General features: G+C 38.9%; 1 long non-coding RNA gene across 1 annotated transcript in view; it reads left to right on the top strand.

The window, feature by feature from the left end:
• The first annotated feature begins 3,455 nt into the window (after positions 1-3,455).
• Positions 3,456-11,731, top strand: part of LOC128089783 (uncharacterized) — a 39,668-nt gene continuing 31,392 nt past the window's right edge. Inside the window, exons 1-2 of the long non-coding RNA XR_008210678.1 lie at positions 3,456-3,915; positions 7,079-7,152. This is a non-coding gene — a long non-coding RNA (uncharacterized LOC128089783). The remainder of the gene's footprint in view (positions 3,916-7,078; positions 7,153-11,731) is intronic.

Below are 11,731 nucleotides of genomic sequence, written 5' to 3'. Positions count from 1 at the left end.
TAAAATTAACACAGATAGAGAGAAAACACTCCATTCATTGCAGCTGGCATCTTTTTTATCAGGCAGGCTATATAAGCAAATATGGTGTTGAGCTGTCAAGCCTGAGGTCACGGCTGCTCCCGGATCAGAGTGGTTTGGTATATTTTAGTACACATTCATTACAAGGCACAGTGTGCAGTTAAGAAACGCACTTGTGGCGCCAGCCTGTGATTATGGCAAGACAAGCTGACCGCCAGGAAATTGCTGAGCTAACAGGGCCGGGGCTGGGCCGCCCCACGCAGGGCCACCCCACAGAGCCCATCATGGGGTTCCCTCCTGACTGTGTGTGCGTCCTTCTGGCACTGTCTGCTGTTTCTCCCTCTGCCTCTTTTCTGTTTCTGTTGTTTTGTTATTATTTATTATTATTATTTTAGTGTTTCTTAAAAAAAAAAAAAAAAAAAAAAAAAAGTGAAAGCCTGACCACAATGTAAAATAAATAAAAATAATACAAGTCAGCTTCATACTTAGTGGTCAGCCAGCTGCCAAAATCCTTTTCAGAGTGACCATTATGTGAGGCAGGTAAAAGTCAGACACCTTAAAAATAGTGACATTTTGGTTATAGCATGCAGCCTATTAGTCTGCGGGGAGGGTCCAGAGGCTGTGGATCAGAAATGTCTTTCAGCCCCTTGTGAACATTCCCTTCTGCACACAAATGTGCCTCTTTTTCCTTTCTTTCTTTCTTTTTTCTTTGGAGAGGGTGTCAAGTGATAACCATGACAACTAAAGAAGCAATAAAAAAGAGAAGAAGCCCCAGCCCTGACCATTCTCACTTTGACCTGAAGGTGAAGGATGCTTTTCTGTGGCCTCAGCCAGGCACCAGACACTGGCAGAGCCACAAGTCCTGTGGTTATAGGGCAGCTCTGCAATAGGATAGAGTGCTATAGGTTAACTTTAGGAAGCCCCAGTCATGGCAGGGCAGAGCTGCAGAGCTGTTGCTGAAACTCTGGGCAAAAGTCTTCACCTAAATTTGCTCATGTAGCAACAGAGCAAAAGAGCAAAAACCAGCCATAAGGACTAGCACCTTTATTTAGACATCATTTCTCCAAATGATAGAGCTTTTGTATTTTCTTTTTCCCTGAATGATTCTGCTAAAAAAGTTGTACAGTAGTCAGAGCTACATTTAAGTTGACCACAAGCTCCCAGACCCCATTCTTTCAAGGCGGTGCTCCTCTCAGTCCACTTATCCTATAAAACATCTCTCTAAAAATTTTGTTTGTACGACAGTACCAGCAATCCTCACTGTATAAGATTGGCAGTCCCAAGCTGCCAGCCCCTCATTTGCAGTGAGAGCGTTACTGGTGATACAAGAACTTTTGTGAAAAAAATAGAAACAGTATGAATGTGACACTTGCACAACTCCAAATCTCCATATCATATCCATATATTTTGGCTGGAAAAAAAAAAAAAAAAAAAGAGCAGAAACAGAGTGCTCTGACTTCTTGATTCAGTTCAGGATGTGTGACCTGTAATGAGAACACTCTCTGATTAGGGGTTTGTTCCTTCCATCTTTACCTAGCATGAACAGTGTTTTGTAGTTGCCAGTGTCACGATGATGCCATTTCCCAACAGGTGATTTGGAGGAATTCAAGACTAAATTGTACTGCTTTATGCCTCTGTTTTGCAGTCTGTCATGAAAAGGCAAGCTCTCAGAGCATCACTGATAAAGCTTTGCAATCTCTGCAGGAAAGATGCTAAACATGATACTGTTAACAAAAGTGAGCTTTGGGAAACTTAGATTACTGAACTAGGGATCTGCAAAATTCACACTGAATTTGAGACATGCAAATTTATTCTTCCTTTTCAGTGCACAAGGGCTTGAAGAAACCTCAGATGCAATTGAAACATCCTCATGTCACTGACTGTCACCAACATCTCTGGGCTTTTTGTCTCCTCTCCAGAAGTCTTCTCTGTCAAGAGCTGGTCCTCTGTATCCCCTGGTCCCCTGGACCAAATAATTCTGTCCTCTTCTCCCTTCATGCTCTCCATCTCCCTCTAATATCCATTTAAACACTACAATTAGTAGATTTTTATTATCCCAAATGATTTCTGTGGCACAGCCTTTGAAAATAATTTAGTTGTTTTGAATATACAAGAATTAAGCTGATTTAAAAGGAACTTTAACAGGTCCCTTTGTACCTCAGGGCTCCATGCCCTTCCATAACTCCTACAGACTCTAATTTGTGATTACACATTCCACATGGATAATTCCAATGGACCAAACAGAGCCGTCCAGTTTGTACAATTTTCCTGCATATTCTGAAATTTGTTAGTTTTTTTTAATGCTGTTCCCATGCTAACTATTTTGGGCTTTATTTTGAATAACAAGGATTTTATTTTTAATAATGGAAATCTTAGTTATTTAAACTGAAAGTCACAATCTCTTTATTTTTCACAGCAGATGCTCTATGAAATGTATGAACTTGTGAATTTTGAAGCTTCTCTGAAGAATTCAGAAATACAGTAAAATTTGTAAAGTTTAATGGGATAAAAGTGAAAATATCCCTGAGTACTGACATGTATTTTCTCTAAACTTTACATATGTAAAAAATGGCAGGAAAATTTTTTTTTCATGTGCTTTAAAAGCTGTAGAATTTCACCAGTAGTGCAAACACAAGCTATTGATGTTATATAGAGAATGTAGCATACAGATAATATCTTAAAAGCCATGTCCAAATATAAAATAAAATAGAAGTTTCTCTACCTTTACTGGACATTGTCACTGATCAATCTGTTATGGTGGTTTTTTTGTGTACAGCCATTTCTCCCCCTAATTTGTTCTGTGCACCTAGGCTCATCCCTTACCCGAGTTCAGATTAGTTGTTCTGATTCATTTTCCTAGTGAAACAGTTGCCATGCAGTTTTGTGTGCACATTGCATTGCTGGTACAATAGGCTTTCTGGGAGCAAAATGGCACTGCTCACACGGCTGCTGCTGCTCTTGATGCCACGCATGTCCAAGGAGGCGACACCAGGTCTGGGCTTCCACCGCCTATCCTATCTGCCATGTCAACATCGCTGCCCTTCACAGGATGTCAGGATGAGCAAGAAAGAAAGAGCAGCCCTGATGCCATTTTCCTGAATACCTTGCAAGATCTGGGTTTGCTGCTCCCCCCCTTTTCCAGCCTTGTGCTATTGCCTCTTGCACTTCAGTAGCAGAATCCTTGCATGCACCCCTTTACTTTTATCACTGCATTGGTAATGGGCTCCTCACCCCCCTGCCTGCAGGCTCACTTTCTCCTGGCTGCAGCAAGGCGCAGATCCAGTGATCACATAGCGACTGCCACTGCCGTGCAAGCAGCTGCCACAGTGACAAATACCGCACAGACCACGTCTCCTGTTACGCCAGTCCTTAGAAGGGATGCAGGGGAACAAATGCTGGGTTTGACTGTCAGATTCTCAGATGTGTCACATATTTCTTCAGAGCTTGGGGCTGTTGCAACAGCTGTTTGTAAACACTGCAAAGCCAGTATTAGGCTTCTTCTGGGGAAGAAGAATATTTTTTTGACTTGTAGCTTCCTGAACCATCCTTAAAAATGTTGCAAATACACTGACACTCCTGCTGTTGATCTAAATAGCAACCAGTGTTGGCTTTCAGCTGGGCCAGTGGGCAGGCTCCATCCTCGCGTCCTCCCGTGTCGGGTGACTCATCAGCAAGTCTGAGAATGTGCAGCAGGCTGCGGACCCTGGCAGGAAAGTACAGCAGACAGCAAGAGAGGCCTCTGGGAGCTGACGAGAATTTGATCATGTTCGGCCTGGTGCTAAAAACAAAATCGAAAAAAAAGATTATTGCTAAAATTGGTGAGTTGGATTCCAGTGGGATATGATAGGTGGTGAAAGATAAGCTCCCTCTGATGCCCAGAAGTACATTTGGAAAAGGGTAAGCATGTAAACAGGTCTCAAGTGATGTAATTCAAAAATTATATTGACAATAGCGTCAGAGAAGCATCTATTAATTTGCAGCCTCGTGCCTGTTGTTCTGCAGCTTCTCTCCTACAGGCAGAAAGAAACACATAAAACTGGGCGCCCAAAGTGTCAGGGGTAAGCATGGGCTTGCTTGGAAAATGCTCGAAGTGCAAATAAGAGAGTGAAGGAAGAATGTGAATTCCTGCCTTTTGTTCTTTGTGAAGGTCTTTTACTCATGCAAAACCATACCAATATGTAACACTGTGTATGAAAAAAAGTCCTATTTCTTTGTGTATGAAAATACCCTGACTCCTTTCACATTTCAGTGCTTAGAAGAACTTTTCTCTTTAGTATCTTGATGATAAGGTCGCAGTTACTTCCAAGTCTGACAGGGAAAACCGCGAGTTTGAGACTATGAACAGGAAGAACAGCTGTTATGATAACCTAACTTTTCCCAACAAGGTAAGAAGGGCTCAGCTTCATACTGCAAACTGTAGTGTTTTCTTCAGTATTTTATTTTTTTTTTCCTGTGATTACAATTGCCATTAACAGCATGTAACATAGGAAAACTGATTCACTATCTCTGTTTGTCAGAGAAGATTCCCAGGGATGATCGTGTTCATTTCTTGTGAAACGTGGCATGTCATGTATCTCCTTGTTTGAAAACATGTAGAAAATTAGTCACACAGAGCTCATAAGAGTAACGACATGAAGGAAAAAAGGGTCAACACCTAAATCAGGGCATTGGGCTGAAACCGCTAATGGCTTTTCAGTATCACATACCTCACTGAAGACAGCAGCTCACAATTACACCCCTAAAAGATTGACCACTCCTCTCCTCTCATTAAGACAGTCTTTCATCTTTTCAGAGAGGAGAGGAAATTTTTGTGCTTGCTTTCTCTCCAGTACACAATACTCTTGTTTTAAGGGAGTCTATCAAGCAACAGTGTGCAAAAGAGGAAAGTCAGTCCCCAAATGGTTGCCTCAGGCTGGCCACCACCTGCCACAAAGAGAGAAGTTTAAGCCTCCGTATGTTCTTCTGTGTGAATTCCCTTACCATGCCCCCAAAATCAGCCAGTTGCCCTCACACTTGCCCAAATACAGCTTCGCCCCTAGCAACAGCGCTCCAAGAGAAAGAGGAGAGTCACTGATGGCAGGGAACTCCATACGAGGTACAGATCTACCCAGAATGATTATTTTTGAGTGAGTGCATGTTTTGTCACTTAAAAATTTCTTGTCTGTAGCGTGACTCACAGAAGTTACTCTTTTAAACAGACAACATATCCTCTCTTCAAACTGTATCAAAAGCACAGCAAATTGGGCTGATACAGGGCACTGGTCCCAAAACAACAATGCTAAATTTAGAAATAGATATGCTGTGACCCCACACATTCCAATTAAACTCAACAGAATCCACCTACAGTAACTATTTTGGCTCCACTGATGTTGTCAGCAATGAAACTAATATGCACCAAGGCTGCCAAGAGTATAGCAAATAAGATCATTATTAAAAATACAAGAGTATTGGTGTTCTGTTGTGCCTAAGAAACATTACAAATCCTCTTGTTGATTCGTTTGTGAATAAAAGTCAACAAAATCATATTGCCCTCAAAGATCTAAAATAACATGTTGGGAAATACCGTTATCCTTAATTGACACTGAGTTTGTATATACTTAATTGCAATTGGACTCTACTTCTGAGGAAAGTGTGGGGCTCCTAACACAGACCAAAAAAATCCCTCTCTCCATCATCAGTGAGCAACTTCTTCCTTTGTAGAGAACTACACTTTTATTAATGCCTTCAGACATTCAGACAGTCTTTTTTTTTTTTGTAGCCTACTGACTTTTTCCCAGTCAGGATATAATAAGCACTGTATTCCCATTGATTAGAAATAAGTATAGCTGCAGAATTACACGAGTGAATTTTGAATTTGAACCACCATTCTGAAAAATCAAAGATGGGCTTTTCAATATTATTGTCATGCAATATTGGATCAGCTCAAAATGTTGCAGCATATGTCAATGGTTACTTTGGCTTTATCCTGATGTAATCAGGATGACAGCAGTGTCCAGTTGATAGGACTTTGCTTTTAACTCTACTATTCTACGAAGTATATTCTTGCTGCAGAAATGGACGTGGTTACCACCATGCTATTTCAATCATCCTGTTTTTCAGGCACTGGTTACCTGAATACTCTGTGATGTGATCCCAGAAGTCAAATCTGTAGCTATGGCTAGCTGGTCAGGATGTTGTCTAATTTCCTTTGCTTTCTCCTTGTTGAGGCAGCCCTATAAATTTCAGTAAATGTAGTCTATAAGATGGTGATAATTTGAGACCTACGAGCCTTAACACAATCTGGGCTGCCCTTTCAAGTTGCATTAAGTTCCAAAGCCCATGGAGACAAAGACACCAGCTACTCCGTATCAAATACTCCAAATAGTTGAAGTAGCCTGTCCATCTGCCAAGAAGACAGGGACCAAATAAGCAAAGAGCATGTTGAGCATTTAGAAAATGCAGACATTGCTCCTCAGCTTCAGCCAAATGCAGACATCCTGGTGAAAATGGACGAATGAGTTTACAACCATGTGTGCATAGTATGATGGGTGTCTAAAAACTGGTAGCTGATTCTCAGGAATTGCTTTCAAAACTGATGGCTGAATTTTATAGGCATACAATTCTTTAGAATATATGCAGGATGTTATTTCTATTTTACACATTACAATTTCTAGTTTATTAATATTTTTTTACAAGTTGGATATCTAAATTGTTTGAATAATGTTAATATAACTTATGTATAAAGAAAGATCAAATTTAACTGAGCAATTTCTGATCAATAGAAGTCTTTCAAAGGGCAGGGTCAATCTTTTTTGTTTAGTGAATCTCAAAGTTTTTCAAATTAGTTAATTAATTTCACAAATGTTCATCTGATGGTAAAATTAGCTGTGAATTTAGAAATCTGAGCCCAAGAATATCACAAAATTGCATCTATTCTTTGTATAATTAATTGTATCAAAAGCCTAACTCTATGCTCTTCTCCTTATTGAAGGAGTGAGTATGAAGATAACTTTACAATTTTATCTTTTAATTGTGAACCTGAACTTTTCTGATTTCATTCCTCCACTTTTAACTCCTTTAGAGTGGCAAAATGAATTTCTCCAGATCCTTCCTCTTCAATACATTGTTAAAAGATTGAAAGGCAAAACTCCTCAGGTAATGTGATTCTAAACATATTTCATAAATTCCTGATAACATGAGCATTTTTGATTGCTTCAGGTTGACAGTAGTTTAACTTGGATAGATCCGGGTGGTAATCCAATGTGACTTAGATTTCCTATAGAAATACCATTTGGCAGATCCATTCCTCGATGAGAGAAAAACATTTTTATTTTTAGTCATATTTTTGATAGCTCCATAAAAAAAAGAAAGCCTTTTCTTCTGGAAATCTTTTAAAAATTTTACATGTTATAATGATCCCTATTTTTTTTGTGAACTAAACACTGTTGTAAAAAGAAAAGAAACAAAGGAATAAAATATACCAAATAAAGGCGTAGTCTCCATGTAATATTTTTCAACTTTTAAAGAGAACGTTGTATTTTGTTGAATACTCAACTCTGAAATTATTCAGAATGTTCTTAGCCCTCCATTTAAAATATAGAAAATGTGAATGATTCTTGCTGTCTGATATTTGCTTTCTGCTGTTGAAAATGACTAACTGGTACTTACTAGACTTTCATCGACATTAGGAGAATTCCTCTAAACCTGGATAAGTCTATGTACTATTGTGGATCACTAGGCATCTTTGTGATGGAAGCTTTCATATATCTAGGCAAATGGATCATTCAATAAGCAGTTCTATCCACATGCTCTATTGCAGACTGTAAAAACTTGCAGGAGTGCTGTGATAGGTGTAGACACCAGATGCTGTTGTACAGGAAAACATGAGTCCATCTTCCTACTCCCTCCAATACTGACATTAAAATAAGGATTCCAGTAATTTGATATGACACGTGGATTTGCCCTGACACTCAGGAGTGTGTGGATTTGTCTGTTGTTGCATACAGAACTACGGTATTGCTGATACTCTGGCAGTGGAAGGCCATTAAGACAGTTAGAGGCTGGGAGAGCATCCTGTACAGGGAGAAGCTGAGGAAACTGGTTATCATTAGTCTTGGGGAGGAAGGGTCAAGGAGATGGTGTAACAGCAGCTGACAGTTGTATGAAGAGCTGTTAGGACAACAGAACTAAGCTTCTAGGTATTGCCACACTATCTGGCACAGGGCAGATGATGTGTTCAAGGTTTATATTGGGCATTAGACAAACTTCTTCAGCCAGAGATAGTGCAGGTTAGAAGAGGTGACCAATTTTTGTACTTTGAGATTTTCAAGACTCAGCTAGACAAATCCACATCTAAACGAGCAATGGCAGCAGTTCCATTTCAAATAGGAGGCTGGCTTAGATGACCTTCAGAGGTCCCCTTCAACAAACATTCATATGATTCTCTGGGTCTAAGCAAGTAAAAAATCACAACACAGCTCAGATTTTTTTAAATTGCTATCTCAGGGTACTGAAATGTCAGTTTGACTCATTCCTAAAAGCTAAGTAAAATTGTAGCACAACAATATTATCAGAAGCTGTCACATGCAGATCTCATTCCATCAGAAGAAAGGAAGTTCTGCTATCTACCACATTACCACTGTGTGAAAAAAAGACCATGAAGAAGAGGCTGCTTTCCTTTGGTGAGACCTAGCCAGTGGAGCACTGCATAGCATCATGTGATGCATTTTACATCAGATAGTGCTACTTAGTAAGAATGAGGCAGATACAGTCAGCAAAATGTAAAGTAGGTTTTGTTGTCTCTCAGAAAATCTTTCCTGGATAGGAACATAGTCTAAGTCTACTTATTACAATAACTTGCTTTTCTGTCTCCAAGTCCTTCTTTCACAGCTATGTCATATCCATTCAGAAGTTGACTTCATAAACAGCCTTTAAATTAAGTGAGACAGTGGGAATTATTAAAAAGAAAAATAAAATAAAATTAGAAGCTTTCCTAAATATGCAAACAGAAAAATCATGGTGGCATGAACATCCCTACAAAGTGTTGTTATTGCTGTTATTTCTCCAAGGAGAGACAATAACTACTAGCTGATTCAGTCATTTAGCAGCATGTGTCTGTCCTGTCTCCATAAGGTAGAGAGTGCTTGCTAGGGCAGCCACAGAGATGCTAGTCAAAGGTAAAAATATGCATTCTGTATGCATTACTGTAAAACTTGGGTTGGAGTCCAGGAAAAGAGTTCTGAACACATCAGCTTGAAGAGACCAACACAAGGAGGGACAAGTCATCTTCTCCAGAAAATAAAAATACATGTCAACTCCAGAACTAATTTTGTAACAATTTGCACTACATATGGTCTCACAAAGAATTGTCAGAAAAGATTCCTGCCTATGGTATTCCTTGAAAGTTTTTCCGTTGGTGGCTGAGTGGGAGAGTATGGAGCTGGGTCAGAACTACTCTTTCGTGTTAGTGCAGTGTGGCATGGTGTAGATAAAAGAGAACAACAACAACAAACAAGCAAACAAACAAAGCAACAACAACCAAAAAAACCATAAGTATTACAGGAGGAAAAAAAAAATAAAGAACAGCTAGAAGCTCAACTATTCCAATTTCCCTGGCAATAAAGTGAATATTGTTGCCTAACCCTACTGTCGTGCAACCTTTTCACAACTGAGATCATAACTAGAATGAACATTCATATCAGACAGACATGACCTCCCTTGTTTACATCAAAAAAAGAAGCTTGGTAAATGACTCTTTTTCTTCTCCTTTACTAAGTTGTCATCCGTCATCATGGAGAGTGACTTGTCAGTTTCACTGTGCTAAACTGAATTTCTAGAACTGATGACAAATGCTTTGAGGCTAGCCTATTCTAACTTTAGGATTTGACTCAATTTTTTTACTTGCTTTTTACCTGTTTATAAATCAGAGTAAGAAGAGAGCAAACAAATGAGAAAGCCTGAAAACCCTCAAAAGAGTCAGAATAGCATTTAGATAATAAAATGACTACATTTACTCAGAAAACAAGGCATTATGTAAAAACTTAAATCTCAGCTCTTTTGTTAACAACAGAAGTGATTCAAGGTTTGAATTTGGTCTTTCATTAATGCTGTTTTAAAAACCACATCAAGATTGTAAATATTTATGCATAGACACATATAGGTAAGGATAAGCAGCAATTGTGATAGCTCTTGTTTTACTGTAAGTTTATTTAATACACACATACCTGGACACCTGTCTTTGACCAAAACAATCATAACTGCAAAGAAACTACAGAGTTTTCTGTACTTTACAATTCTGAAAATGGCAGGCATTTAGAAGAGTAGCAGACCTGGCATCTTTAAACCACTGTTATCAACTTTTTTTCTCTACTGGAGTTAACCTGAATGATATTTGTAGAGACAGAACCTTCCTACTAGTATTCCATTACATGTTTTTGTCATGCAACAGATAGCAACAGAGGAACAGTCTGACAGATTGCTGTCTGACACAGAAGTGCAAATGAAGAAAAGGTGTGTCACTGAATTCCTCCATGCACCCATGGATGAAAAAATTGCACTCATAGATATTCATCAATGTTTGATGAATGTTGATGGAGATCAAACAGTCGGTATGAGCACAGTGAGGTGAACAGTGAATTTCAGCATTGGAGACAGCAACAGTGCATCATCTCTGCTTGTGCATATTTTTACAAGCAAATCATGCAGGCTATTGCTCAACACTGGTGAAAATGCATAGTGGTGATGACAGTGTTGAAAAACAGTGTTTTTTGTAGATGAAATTAGCATTTTCAAATAGTGTTACTGTGCTCTTTGTATCTGCTTTTCTCTTTTTGCATCTGTAGTTTCCATGGAATTAAATAGGAAGCATAACTTTTAAGGGCGACTTACATATACATACACACACATATATATTACTATCATTGCTGTTATTTCTCTCTTTTTTTTCTTAGTAAATAATTTTATTTTGGTCTACAAGCTTTACCTTTTTATTTTCCAGTTATTTCCCCCATTCCACTGTGGGAGAGAGTGAACGAAAATCCTCATGGTGCTTAGCTGCTTGCTGAGTTAAACCACAATACTGTGTGCATATTCTTTATTTCTCCAGTCATTGTGAACTGTGCTGCTGAACTCGGCCAGTTGCCTATCCACAGCAGTTGAATACAGTGGGCAAAAATGTGTCATTAAAGTAACAGTCACATAGTCAAAAAACATTAATATAAAATAACAGATTGCCTACAGATTTTATTTATTTTTTTCAAATTTATTGGTACTTTTGCCTTTCTGTGGAGCTTTGGCTACAAACACTGCTGTGGATACAGCACTGAAAGTTGAAATCAAACAACAGCTGCAGTAAATCTTGGCCCTCATTTTTATTAAGCCAGGTCATTTGTCGTGGTAAACTGAAGACCACTTACAGCTCAGGAGGGAAAGGTGAGAGTATGAACTAATGTCACACAAGTCCTTCCTGTCCTTGCTCACAGGCCATTCCTTGCAGCTTTCTTGATGACCCAGAATTAATTTGACTTCAGGCTGAAGAAGCAGGGAGGAAACCACTCATACCAGCTTACTTTTTCTTGTCATGCCATGATTGTCACAGAAATAAAGATTGTCTGGAAGGTGGCTAAGGAGTTAAATAGAGTCAGGGAAAAAAAAAAAAAAAAAGAAAGAAAAGAAAAAAAAAACCTATAAAAATAGAAGGCACCAATAAAATATACCAATAACTTAGCATAACCCC

This window comes from Tympanuchus pallidicinctus, unplaced genomic scaffold (assembly GCF_026119805.1).
Source record: "Tympanuchus pallidicinctus isolate F22 unplaced genomic scaffold, pur_lepc_1.0 scaffold4, whole genome shotgun sequence".
Lineage (NCBI taxonomy): Eukaryota > Metazoa > Chordata > Aves > Galliformes > Phasianidae > Tympanuchus > Tympanuchus pallidicinctus.
This window is presented reverse-complemented; position numbering and strand designations above follow the sequence as displayed.